The sequence below is a fragment of the Nicotiana sylvestris genome, chromosome 9 (genome assembly GCF_000393655.2).
Source record: "Nicotiana sylvestris chromosome 9, ASM39365v2, whole genome shotgun sequence".
Lineage (NCBI taxonomy): Eukaryota > Viridiplantae > Streptophyta > Magnoliopsida > Solanales > Solanaceae > Nicotiana > Nicotiana sylvestris.
Window position 1 is genome coordinate 136,739,774 of NC_091065.1, and position 14,756 is coordinate 136,754,529.

Genomic DNA, 14,756 nt, shown 5'->3' on the forward strand with positions numbered 1-14,756 from the left:
GGGTATATATATATAATCATATGAGTAAGGTGAGTTGATATAGCTCGTTACAATGTTAGAATATTATGAACGGTTCAGGCGTACATCTATGTTGCATGTAATGCAATTTTATTGAATCGATTCGAATAATAATTTTTTTTACCAACTTGATGCCTATCTACCATCGTAAACAAATTAACCAAATGATTACAACTTTGGATTAAAAACAAGTAATATAGAAGATAATTAGGTTTGTAGATTATAACAATTTTTTTTAAAAAAAATATAAAAAATAATATTCACCTCAAATAGAATAATGAAAATTCTTGGAAAATATAATTTCCTTTCTTCATCAATTCTTTCCCAATGTTTATACGTAATTCACATGTTGTTTATTTGAGTAGGCAAATATTGTATTCACTATAAATGGTAGTATTAATCACGTTGTTCATTTTTACTCCTTAAATTCGAATGGCTTGGAGGAATATAATTTATACGCGAGAAAATATAATTTGCGGTCAACACTCAATAATTGTGAATTCTTTTCAAAGAATTTAAGGGCATCTCAAATAGGAATTTCTCATGATTTTTCACATAAAAAATAATATGGATGTAATAAATAATTTGTAAAAAAATTTATATTACCATCAAGAATATATTTGTGATTATGGATACGTTCGCGTAACCTGATTATATTTCTAAAAGCAATTCGGATTATGCGTTCGCGCAACTTCGAGCGAATATTTAATAAAAGGGATTTCTCCAAGGATGTTAAAATAATTTCATATAACCCGAGATGTGCAGTTCACTGTTTAAATATAAGGGTGACGATGTTCTTAATTTTATTTTAAATTTCGAACGTATGATATTTTTAATAAAAAAATATATTGTCAATCTTATTGTGTACACGTATGCGTGACACGATTCTTTGCGTTTATATAAATAGACAAGGCGAATATATGTACGCGTGATTCGTTTCAAGAAAATCTTTAATTTGTAAACAATCTAAACGAAAGCGGTAATAAAATCAGGTAACAAGAAAAAGGGTATTTAGTAAATCAAGATAATTAAGCCAAGAATAAGAACAGTTAAGCGACCGTGCTAGAACCACGGAATTCAGAAATGCCTAACACCTTCTTCCGGATTAACAGAATTCCTTACTCAGGATTTCTGGTTCGCAGAATAACAAACAGAGTCATATTCTCCTCGATTCAGGGATTAAAACTGGTGACTTGGGACGCCTTAAAATTCCCAGGTGGCGACTCTGAAACAAATAAACAAATCCCGTTTCGACTGTCCTTTAATTGGAGAAAACTCCCTACGCGCCCTCGCGGGGCTGTAAAAAGGAGGTGCGACAGTATCGATCGCAGAAGTCAAGAATAACCGGGTCGATCTCCAGGGGAGGAGACTCGATGGATTTATCAGGGCCCGGGGTGAATGGGTAAGTGTATACATAAAGGAAGCCAGCTTTGAAGTCAGTAATATTATCGTTGGGACCGGGAATCTCCACCTCCACTATCTTGCTCCATCGTCAGTCCTCCCTCACCTTGCTAATATCGGTCACAACGCTAACGTATCGGGACACGTGCTCATACCGGCCCGGCATAGATGAGGTAGTATAAATATCGAAATCCCTTGACATGTCGAGATCAGGTGGGGGAGATTGTTCCAAAGTGGGAATCGATCTGGTTTCTTCCTTAGGTGATCGGGACGACGATGCAATGTTGTCCCGTTGGGGAACCGTCCTAGAAGTCCAAGCTATGTAAATGGTAAAAATCCTTCTATGAAAAGATGAAAGAGTGTCAAATACAAAATTCTGTCTCGCGAGCTTGTAAGTGGGGTGAAAATGAGAAGTGTCTTGCAACCGGTGCATTTATAAGAATCGCTAGGGAAGCAAAAAGGACGAGCCGATGGTAGTTCATGGGTTTTCTCGATTACTGCATCTGATGGCAGCCTTGCACGGTTCTCTATGCATGGAATTTAATGCTCTTAGATGGTTGACATCATGGCAATGATGACCTCGAGACGATGATTCAATATCGTTTCCTATTACTTCACTCTAGGAAACATGGAGACTATCTGTATGCGGTGAAATCAGAGGGGTCTATTTCTCGCCGCTAAGGTGCATTCGGGGAGCCATATCAACACCTCGAGGTTAAAGGATTACGATCGAGCTCCTTCCTTCGAGGTTCGTCCGTGATCCAGCAAAGATTCTGAGGATGGGGAATTCGTCCGTGACCTAACGAAGGTTCCAAGGACGGGGGATCCCCGAAGCGAGCAGCTAGAATTAACAAATGCTAGCACCGTGCCTAGTCGTCCCATCCCCGTATCTTTGCATTTAATGCACTATGTACTATATTGTATCCCCTCTCCTATATAAGGGGAATCCATGCCATTTTGTAAAGGGCCGATAGAGCTCCAACTATTCTACTCAAGTGCAATACTCTCTCTCTCTCTCTCTCTCTCTCTCTCTCTCTCTCTTCTTTCTAACTTTCTCGTTCTCACTGGCTCGAGGCCACTTTAGCATTTGTCGCTTTCTTACTTGTTCTTTATTTATCGCTTGGACTTGGCCATATAGAGCTTTGTTTGATCATAACCTAACTGTTATCCCATTCCCGACTATCCCCGATAGCTCGAGCTCGACTCGAATATCGACCCCGAAATCCACCATCGACCGGTCTTATACCCTAGAAGCATGCCTCTTGGTTTGATTACTACCTCGTTTTAGCTTGCATTTCATCATTAAACTTCATATTCCTAGCATTATCAGCTCTAACAACTAGCATAAAAATAGATCACGTATTTTTAGAATCCCATTTACAAATTTAATTGTTGTTACCATTTTCATGGTAAACAAAGAGGGAGCCCATACTCCAGCTACTCACACTCCAGATTAGGCCAGTACTACATTTCATACTTCAAGAGTTGAAACTACTCCACCAGTTGGTGTAGTGTTACGCCCCGCAATATTACGTCAATACTATGTCCCCCAGTATTATATTACAATGATGTTATGCCTTGCAGTATTACATTACAGTGATGTTACGCTTCGCAGTGTTAAGTTGCGACGATGTTGCACCCTGTAGTATTGTGCGTTGAATTTGTTGTAAGGTAATTGACATCAGTCCAAGGAAAAAAATATTTGGAGATTATAAGGTTGTAAGTGATGAATAAATTCGTGAAGGTGAGAAGGGAAGCAAGTCGAAGAAAATGAATTTCGTTGAAATTTGGTATTTTGGGATAAAATACGGCTTGAGCTAAAATACTCGATATTTATGGACTAGTACCATACAAGGTACCACATGACCATAATAGTAAGGTGTATAAGGTATGTGAAAAGTGAGTAATATTTAAAGTAAGTGGGAATAATTCTAAATTATGTGGGTAATTGATTAATTATTGGGTAATTGGAAATTGTTTAATTAATTAAAGAATTTGTGGATAAGCTTAATAACTTTTGGATAGCATTAATAGCCAAAAACGTGGCATCTATTGAAATATAATTGGTGACTCTTAAGTTTTCATGAAAGGTGGCAAAAGCTACACTTCCTAAACGTAAATAAAGAGTTAATAAAAGTGATGGAGATTAGATGAATTAAGCTATTCCATACTTCTTTTATATTTTATATTAATAGGTGTTCATTCCATTCTCCAACAACCCTTTGAAATAAATAACAAGAAAAGGAAAATATTATAACATCTGATTTGCTTAAATAGCCATTCTCATCAAACAGAAAAGTTTTCTCCGTCATTTTGGTTCTTGACTCTATAGAAGCAGCCAATGATCATCCAATGTTTATCAATTTCAAATTATTCTTTAGCAAATTAAGTTCACTGAGGCAGTGAAGATTTTCATTCTTCCACCAAAATCCAACGAGATTTCTTAGCACATTAGCAACGTGAGATATTGCGATTCTAAGGGAGTACAGTGCAACCTTTTCCAAGAATATTATACAGATTTTTCCCTACTCCATGTTAAGGCCATCCCTTCTTTCTTTTAGCATGGTCCAAATTATACTGATGAAACGAGCAAATACACAGTTTTCTATAAATTATTCTATTCATAGAAATAGTAAGGGTGTCTATGTTCTTGTTTCCCCATGAGCATTATTATCTTCTGTTCATGGGTCTTATAATAATATGCAGTTGAAAAAGTTTATCCAGAAGGAATATTAAGATTATTATGTATTTTTCATGCATTTCACTCATTTACACATGTGCATTGACCCATGACTAGATGGCGTTATATACGCGTATATATGTAAATATATGTATATGGGATATGGAAAAAGGTTACGGTGTTATATATGCACCACCACCTGATCAGCTGGTATAGGATGATGATGTTGCCCACAGTGGCTGAAATATGATTCAATCAACGTTATATACACATATATATATGTATGTATATGTATATGGGATATGAGAAAAGGTTATGGCGTTATATACGCACCACCACCTGATCAGTTGGTATACGTTGATGATTTGCCCACAATGGCCAAGATGATATGATGGGATGCCCTCAGAGGCTGATGATGCTATGAGACATGTACCTATGCACGACATGACATTCATGCATGATGCTATAATTATTTCATGATTTACAGGTGGATTCAATTACTCTATCTTTCCTCTATGTCTGTTATGTGCTTATTTATGTACCTTACATACTCAGTACATCATTCGTACTGACGTCCCTTTTGCCTGGGGACGCTGTGTTTCATGCCTGCTGGTCCAGATAGACAGGTCGAGAGCCCTCCAAGTAGGCTATCAACTCAGTAGAAGATGTTGGTGCGCTCCATTTGCTTTGGAGTTGCGTGTTTGGTTAGTATGATTTAGACGTGTATTGTTTGGTATGACGGGACTCAGTCCCAACCTTTATGACATTTATGTACTCTTAGAGGCTTGTAGACATATGTCGTGTACGTGAAAGATTGTGCGGCCTTGTCGTCCTATGTTTCGTGTTTATAAAAGATCATGTTGGCTTATTAGGCCCGTATGTCATGTGTATATGATGATGTAATAAGAAAGATACGTTATGTTGGTACTCGGTTGAGTAAAGTACCGGGTGCCTGTCGCGGCCCATCAGTTTGGGTCGTAACATGTAGTTCCGCCTATTACTATAATTAGGCTTGAGGTTAGGCCTGTAATCTCTATTGATGAGCAGAAAAAGTTGGATCTCCATGTTTTGATGGTGATCCCACAACTGATGCTTGGGACTTTTAGATAGGTGTTATGAGATTTTGTACAATTTGGGTCTTGTGGAGTCCAATAGAGTTGGTTTCACTACTTTTCAATTGAGATAACCAACCAAGAGGTGGTGGCAGACTTATGAGTAGAGCAGGCCAACAAAGTCACTTCCTCTCAATTGGACTCGGTTTTTGACTCTCTATTATTAGAAGTTCATCCTATTCAAAAGGAGAGACGACTTTCATAACTAGTTTGAGCATATGTCGCAAAGATGGTATTACCATCACTGAACATGAGATGAGGTTCATAGAGTTGTAATGCCATGCATCTTTTCTAATTCCCTCCGAAAAGGAGAAGGTGTGGAGGTTTGTTGAGGGTCTTAATTACGAATCAGGTATGGGATGGAACAAGAGGTTGATATTAAGACTACCTTCCACTAGGTTAGCGATATTGCTAGGATGTTGGAGAGCATCCGCAGGTGGGAGAGGGAGAGGATAAAATGACCAAGAAGCCTCGTGGTACTAGAGGATTTAGTGGTGCATATTTTGGAAGCAAGAGACATTATGGCAGAGGCCATCCTAGCATGCCAGTTCAGTTAGAACTCTAAACTACTCGCGATGCTCCAGTTAGCCATAGGTTTTAGAGTGCTCGTTTAGGACAGTCGTCATACGATACACTTTCTTCATGTGGTTCTTATGGTGCATCTTGGGGGGCAAGGTCTTTCAATGGTTCTTTTCACTGGGAAGAAAAACAAAGGTCCAACAAACACGCCATTAAAGAGTTTGATTTGAGTATAGATATTCAAGGCATATAAAGAGGGATTTTCCCAAGCTTCAGAGTGGTATATCTTAGCAGGGTATCCGTTGATGATTCTAGCCCCAATTTCCAAACAACCTGCTAAGCCATTTAGGGGTTGAGGCCAACCAACTAGAGGTTAAGGTCATCAATTTAGAGGTCGTTCTAAAGAGGGAGGACAGAACGGTGGAGGACAAGTTTGTTGTTACACTTTCCCTAATAGACCTGAGGTAGTGGTATCTGATGTAGCCATTACAAGTATTGTCTTAGTCTGTAATATAAATGCTTTGGTATTGTTTGATCGAGGATCTACTTATTAGTAATTGTCATCTTAGTTTGCATCATATTTAGGTGTATTACAAGATACTTTAGATGTTTTTGCTTATATGTCTACGCCCGTTGGATATTCTACTATAGTGGATTAGTTATAATGGTCTAGTGTGGTTACTATTAGTGGATATAATATTATGATTGATCTTTTATTATTAGACATGGTGGATTGTGAGGTGATTTTGGGTATGAATTGGTTATCTATGTATCATGCTATCTTGGATTGTCATGCTAAGATAGTAACTTCAATTGTGCTAGGGTTTCCTAGATTAGAGTGGAGGGGTTCACTTGGTCATTCTAATGGTAGGGTAACTTCATTTTTGAAGGCTCATTGTATGGTTAAGAAGAGGTGTATAGTATGTTTTGCTTATATTTTTTTTTTCCCGGGAATCTAGTGCAGAGTTTCCTCCTATGGTTTTGGTACCACTTATGAGGAAGTTTCTAGAGGTGTTCCCTATGCATTTTCTAGGTATGCCACCGAATAAGGATATTAATTTTGGTATTGACTTATTTCCAGGCACTTACCCTATATCTATTCTATTGTACTTCATGGCTCTAGCTAAGTTGAAGAGGTTAAAGGAGCTGTTGCAAGATTTACTTAAAACAGGGTTTATTTGACCGAGTGTTTCTCCTTTGGGTGCACCAGTGTTGTTTGTGAAGAAGAAGGTGGTACTATGGGAAGTGCATTAGTTGTAAGCAGTTGAATAAGGTTACTATCAAGTACAAGTATCCATTACCTCGTAATTGTGATTTGTTTGATCAACTTCAAGGTGCTAAGGTTTTCTTTAGGATTGACTTGAGGTTGGGTTATCACCAAGTGAAGATTAGGGCTTCAGATATCCTAATGACAACCTTTAGGATCGTTATGGTCATTATAAGTTCCTGGTGATGCCATTTGGTTTGACTAATGCTCCAACAATATCATGGATCTGATGAACTGGGTGTTCAAGCCTTATTTGGACACTTTTGTGATTGTGTTCATTAATGACATCTTTGTTTACTCTTGCAGTAGAGAGGAACATGAGAAACATTTGAGGATTGTGCTTAATACCATGACAAAGAAGAAGCTTTATGCTAACTTTTCTAAGTGTGAGTTTTGGTTGAACTCAGTTCTATTCTTAGGTCACGTAGTGTACTATAATGGTTTTAAGGTTGATCCCAAGAATATTGAAGCAGTTCAAAGTTGGCCTACAACTACTACAACTATAGAGATCAGGAGTTTTTTGGGTTTGGCATGCTACTATTGTTGTTTTAGAGGGGTTTTCATCCATTCAACTCCATTGAGTAAGTTGACTTAGAAGGGTGTTCCTTTTAAATGGTCCGATGGATGTAAGGAGAGCTACCAGAAGCTCAAGATTGCTTTGATTATAGCCCCTGTGTTGGTGTTGCCCATAGGTTCAAGGCCATACATGATGCTTTCTGATGCTTCACGTGTTGGTCTTGGTACAATGTTGATGCCGAATGGTATGGTGATTTCATATGAATCACGACAATTGAAGACCTATGAGAAGATTTATCCAGTTCATGATTTTGAGTTGGCAGCGATTGTGATGCACTAAAGAACTAGAGGTATTACTTATAAGGCGTGTAATGGGAGATGTATACAGATCATCATAGTCTTCAATACTTGTTCAAGTAGAAGGATATGAATTTGAGGCAACGGAGATGGCTTGACTTGCTTAAGGATTATGATATCACTATTTTGTATCATCCAGTAAGGCGAATGTGGTGGCAGATACCTTGAGTAGGAAGGAAGAGAGTATAGGTAGTTTGGCATTCATTCTAGTTGTGGAGAGGCCTTTGGCTATTGGTGTTTAAGCCTTGGTAGATAGACTTGTGAGATTGGATATTTTTGAGAGCTCGGTTTTGGGCAATTTTGAGGGAGATTTTCAAGGAATTTATAGGTTTGGCTATTATACATGAATACATCATTGTTTTTACCATTTAATTAGTGTTTTGAGTTGGAAATATTGGGGAAATTTATAAAAACTTCATAGACTATATTTTGAGGATTTGAAGGTTGATTAGAGATTGAAATTGAGTAATTTTAGTATGGTTGGAAACGTTATTGAATAGGTGTTCCGATTTTATAAGTTTAGTCGGGTTTGAAGACACATGCCCGGGGTCGACTTTTTGATATTCCTTACAGATTGTAACTTTATTATTTGTAATAATTTTCTATGCTTTATATTTATGGTATAAAGTTATTTTGGCTAGACTCGAGCCTTTCAGAGTTGGATATTTGCAGAAAAGGCTTACTAGTGGATTGAGTTAGCGTGTTTTGAGGTAAGTGTCTTGCATAACTTTGTTTGAGGGAATTACCCCTTAGGATTGGTATTGTTTTGTGTTAATTGTGGTACGTGAAATCCATGTACGCAAGGGGACGAGTGGGTACACGGGCTAAATGTGGTAATTGACCAGTTTAAGCTATGTAGATTCTATTCATGCCTTTAATTGAATCGTCATAACATGTTATTTTCATCATCGTTAATATATTTTACATGCTTCACTCGATATTGTTAATACTTGTCTCATCTCTTACTCGTTAGTTTCCCTTACATGCTTACTTGAAGTTACTATTTTCTCATTGCCTTGTTAAATATTTAACTGTTGAGTTACCTTACTTGAAGTTGTTATTTTTTTGAAATATCTTATTGTTGGGTTTTGGAGTTGATGTTGTGAAAGTTGTGATCACATTGAGGCAAAGTTGTAAATTGTTGAAATACCATTCTTGTTGAGTTATTGACGTTCGATTACTATTGTTGAGACTCTTGTACATATTGTGGTTGAGCATGGGCTATTTATTGTGGAAATATTTTTATTGTTAACTTCTTTGGCAAGTTGTGGTATTAGGCACTTGAGGTGCGATTTGTGATATGTTGTGATATTGTTACACATGCGATGGTATAAGGATATGGGTTGATATGCATTAGGTGAGTTAAGGTGGTCTTGATACACGTGTTGCAAGCAGGGGAACTACTTGAAGCCACGCAATGTGATAAGGTGGGCTAAAATGCGGGTAGCTATTTCAGAAAAAATGATTTTCAGACTAAATATAAGGCTCCCGTAGTGATATAAGGAAAGATTGTGATTGTGATTGTGAAATGAGATACGAGGTTGTACCTCAGACACGATTCTTATTGTTATCTTTCATTTTCATCACTTGTGTTTTGTTTGCATATTTTCTTTGGTGTTCTTATTATGTGTTTTCCTCCCTTAATGCCTTTATTGCCTTAATTTTCTGTGTAGCTTATCTTGATGTATTTATTCATTGTTTCATTTCTTTATGTCCATTATTATATTGTACCATATTTGTTCAGCTTCTTTGTTTATTCCAATAGGTGTCTTGATCTGACCTTGTCACTATTCTACTAAGGTTAGGCTTGATACTTACTGGGTTCCATTATGGTTTACTTATAGTACACTTTTCCACATCTTTTTGTGCACGTCTAGGTACTTAATAATAGGCTAGGCATCCGTGAGTTGAGCGTGGATCGAAGACTTCAAGGTATACCTACCGGCGTTCGCAGGTCTCAGAGTCATCCTTTATCTTAGTTTCTATTGAATACTCCTATTATAGATATTGATGTATTAGGGATATTTCAGTATAATCGTGTAGAGCTTATGACTCAGTCTCACAAGATTTTTGGAGTATTGTCAGTTATGTTGACGAATTACTTTATGATAGTCGGTTGGTTAGATTGAAGTTCTTTTATTTTGTATGTTATTTCTTCATGTATATTAGGATTACCTAGTCTTAGAGACTAGGTTCCATCATGACATCCTACGGAGGGAGATTGGGTTTTTGACAAGTTAGTATCAGAGGTCAAGGTTCATAGGTATTACGATTCATAAGGAGGTTTAGTAGAGTCTCCCGGATCGGTACAGAGACGTTTGTACTTATCTTCGAGAGGCTATGGAAACTTATTGATTCCTTATCATGCAAATTTGTTGACTTGTAATTTTGAATATTTGTCTTTCTATTCTCATACAGATGGTGAGGAAACGCACTACTGGATTCGACGATCAGACACTTATGCCCCCTGCTAGAGCTGCGAAAAGTCGAGGCCGGGGCAGAGGCCAAGGAGAGGAATGTGGTGCAGCTAGAGTACCTACCCGAGCTACGACAAAGGATCCACCAGTAGCTCCAATTAGGGTCAGGCACCTGAGGCGCCTGTTGCCACCCTTGCACTTCAGAAAACCCTCACACAGCTCTTGAGCATGTTTGGTACTCTAGCTCAGGCGGGGTTAATTCCACTTGCACCACCCATATGTCAGGCTGGGGAAGGAGCTCAAACTCCTACGACCCATACCCTTGAGTAACGTGTACATGTTGACCAGGTCCTAGAGGTTATACTAGTGTGGCTGGTTGTTCTGGTTCAGCCTGAGGTTAGGGAAACATCATCTAAGGAGGAGTAGTTAGACTTGGGAGGTACAAGAAATACCACCCTCCTACTTTTAGCAGCCTAGCTACAGAGGATGCATAGGGTTTTCTGGAGAAGTTCCACCATATTCTCTACACCATGGGTATTTTGGAGACAAGCAGAGTTGCTTTTACTATATTCTAACTGTCGGTACCGGCATATTATGGTGGCGGGTTTACGAGGAGGGTAGCACAACTAATTCAACTTCACTCACATGGGCTTAGGTTTTGAAGATGTTCTTTCATGAGAGAGTTTGTTACCTATAGACTTCAGGATACATGGCATGCTAAGCTTGAGCAGCTGAGCCAGGGTACCATGATAGTGTCAGAGTATGCTGTCAGATTCAGTGAGTTGTCCAGATATGCACCTGCCTTGATTTCCATAGTCCCCGAGCGAGTTTGTCGATATATCGAGGGGATCAACAAGGGTATTAGATTCATAATGGCTTGAGAGTTGGACACAGATACCCCATATCAGCAGGTTGTAGAGATCGCACAAAGATTGAAGGGTATACAGGCCAGGAGAGAGACGACAGGAAGGCCAAGAGGCCTAGAGATTCTAACGGATATAGTGGTGCCCGTGCCCCAGTTGTAGCCCGTCATGGTAGAGGATTTTTGAGCCATCTAGTTTATTCAGTACTTCCTGCTTCTAGTGGTGCACCGACTACTTCCAAGTTTGCGATTGCCCATTATGCACTGCCACTGTCTAGTACACCTTCTGCACGGGGTACTTTCAGTAGTCAGTCCAGCCGACCAGGCCCGAACTAGTTTTAGTAGACACATCCTCTAAGATATTGTTTTGAGTGTGGTGATACCTCTCATATGGTGAGGGACTACCCCGGACTAAGGAAGGTTCACCTTCGCCGACTACTCAGGCTCTACATATTCTACAGGGTCCCCAGACTTCTCAAGCCATGGTGATTTCTCTAGTTGTCACTCCACCTTCACAACCAACTAGGGGTGGAGGTAAGGCAGGTAAGGGTCACCTTAGAGGGTAGGCCAGGCCAGATGTTATCCTTTTTCGGGTAGGACGGAGATTGTTGCATCAGACGTAGTTATCATATGTATCGTTCAGGTTTGTCATAGAGATGCATCACTCTTATTTGATCCAAACTCCACTTACTCATATGTATCATCTTACTTTACTCCATATGTAGGTATATCTCATGATTCTTCGAGTTCTCCTATTTATGTGTTCACGCTTGTGGGAGATTCTATTCTTGTTGTCTATGTGTATCGATCGTGTTTAGTTGTTATTTTTTGGTTTTGAAACCAGAGTTGATCTATTGTTGCTCAGTATTGTAGACTTTAATGTTATTTTGGGAATGGACTTGTTGTCATACCAAGACTGTGAATTTGGCTGTGCTAGGTTTATTGTGGTTGGAGTGGAAAGGTTCTTTGGATTACGTTCCTAGCAGGGTTGTGTCGTTCCTTAACGCACAACGGATGGTTGAGAAGGGTTGTGATGCATATCTAGCCTTTGTGAGAGATGTCAGTGTTGATACTCATACCTTTGCGTCCGGTTTAGTAGTGAGAGACTATCCATATGTATTTCTGGCAGATCTTCTAGCATGCCATCCGATAGGGATATCAATTTTGGTATTGAATTATTGTCGGGAACTCAACCCATTTCTATTCCACCATATCGTATGGCCCCAACGGAGTTGAAGGTGTTATAGGAGTAGTTGCAGGATTTGCTTGATAAGGGTTTCATTCAGCCTAGTGTGTCATCTTGGGGTGCTCCAGTTATGTTTGTGAATAAAAAAGATGGTTCTATGCACACGTGTATTGATTATCGGCAGTTGAACAAGGTTACAGTGAAGAACATGTATCCATTTCCGTACATTGAAGACTTATTTAATCATCTACAAGGTTCCAAAATGTTATCCAAGATTGATTTGTGGTCGTGTTATCATCAACTAAAGACTCAGGATCTGGATATTCTGAAGAATGCTTTTAGGACTCGGTATGATCACTATGAGTTCCTTGTGATGTAATTTGGCTAGCCACACCCCAGCAACATTCATGCACATGGTGAATAGTGTATCCCAGCCTTATCTCGATTGATTCATCATTGTGTTTATTGATGACATCTTGGTATACTCCCATAGCTGGGAGGATCATGATCAACATTTGAGAATTGTGCTCCAGACCTTGATGAAAAAGATGTTGTACACAAAATTTTCAAAGCGTGAATTCTGGTTTGATTTGGTGGCATTTTTTGTCATGTGGTGTCGAGTGAGGGGATCAAGGTAGATCCGAAGAAGATTGAAGCATTGCAAAATTGGCACAAACCGTCTACAACTATTGAGATCCAAAGTTTTCTTGGTTTGGCCGGGTATTGCCATCATTTCATAGAGGGTTCTCTTCTATTACTACACATATGACCATATTATTCTAGAAGGGTACTCCTTTTAGAAGGTCCGAGGAGTGAGAGGCGAGCTTTCAAAATCTTAAGATTGCTTTGACTATAGCCTAGTGTTGGTGTTGCCGACGGGTTCAGGGTCATACACTTTGTACTGTGATGCACCACGTATTGTCCTAGGCGAGGTATTGATGCAAGGCAGTAGGGTGATTGCCTATGCGTCTAGACAGTTGAAAGTTCATGAGAAGAATTATCCTGTCCATGACTTGGAATTAGTGGCTATTGTTCATGACTTGAAGATTTGGCGACACTATTTGTATGGTGTCCCCTATAAGGTCTATACTGACCACCTGAATCTACAAAATCTGTTCAAATAGAAGGATCTTAACTTGCGGCAGCGAAGATGGTTAGAGTTTCTTAAGGGCTATGATATCATTATTCAATATCTTCCCGAGAAGTCCAATGTGGTAGTTGATGCCTTGAGTCGAAAGACAGAGAGCTTGGTCAATTTAGCATATCTACTAGCAGTTAAGAGGCCATTTGCATTGGATGTCCAAGCCTTGCCCAACAGTTTGTTAGATTGGATGTTTTGGAGCCCAGTCGTGTTCTGGCTTGCGTGGTTTCTCGGTCTTCTTTGTATGATCGCATTAGAGAGCGTCAATTTGATGAACCCCATTTGTTTGTCCTTAAGGACATGGTACATTAAGGCGATGCCATGGAAGTTTCTATCAAAGATGACGATGTGTTGTGGATGCAGGGCCGATTATGTATGCCTAATGTATATGGGTTACGTGAGTTGATTCTTTAGGAGGCCCACAATTTGCGGTACTCCATTCATCCGAGTGATGCTAAGATATATGTAGAAAGGCATAGAGGAGTATGTAGCTTGGTGCCTAAATTGTTAGCAGGTGAAGTTTGAGCACCATAAGCTAGGTAGGTTGCTTCAGAGACTTGAGATTCCTGAGTGAAAATGGGAGCATGTTACCATGGACTTCTTTGTTGGGCTCCCACGGGCTCAAAAGAAAATTGATGCAGTATGGGTGATTGTGGATAGGTTGACCAAGTCGGCTCATTTCATTCCGGTAGTAACTACGCATTCTTCAGAGGATCTATATTTGCGAGATTTTCCGCCTTCATGGCATGCCGGTATCCATCATCTCTGACTTAGACACAGTTTACATCGCGTTTTTGGAGAGCTGTACGGCATGAGTTAGGCACACTAGTTAAGTTGAGTACATCATTCTACCCTCAGATGCACAAACACTCCGAACGCACCATTCAAATATTGGAAGATATGCTTCGTGCCTGTGTTATGGAGTTTGGGGTTTCTTGTCGCTTGCGTAGTTTGCCTACAACAACATCTACCAATCGAGTATTCAAATGGCTCCTTATGAGGCCCTATATGGGAGACAGTGTCATTCTCTAGTTGGTTTGTTTGAGCTGGGAGAGGCAAAGTTATTAGGCATGAATTTGGTTTGAGATGCCTCGGAGAAGGTCAAGTTGATCCAGGATTGGCTTCATACAAGTGGGCGTGATAACTAGGGATTTTAACGTGTTTCATGCTTTTTCTTGCTTACATTTTGATTATAAATTGTTACAAAATAGTCCCAAAAGGCTCATAAGTTGTGCTTGATTGCATGTTTGATCGACAAAGTAATAAGATGTCAAAGATCG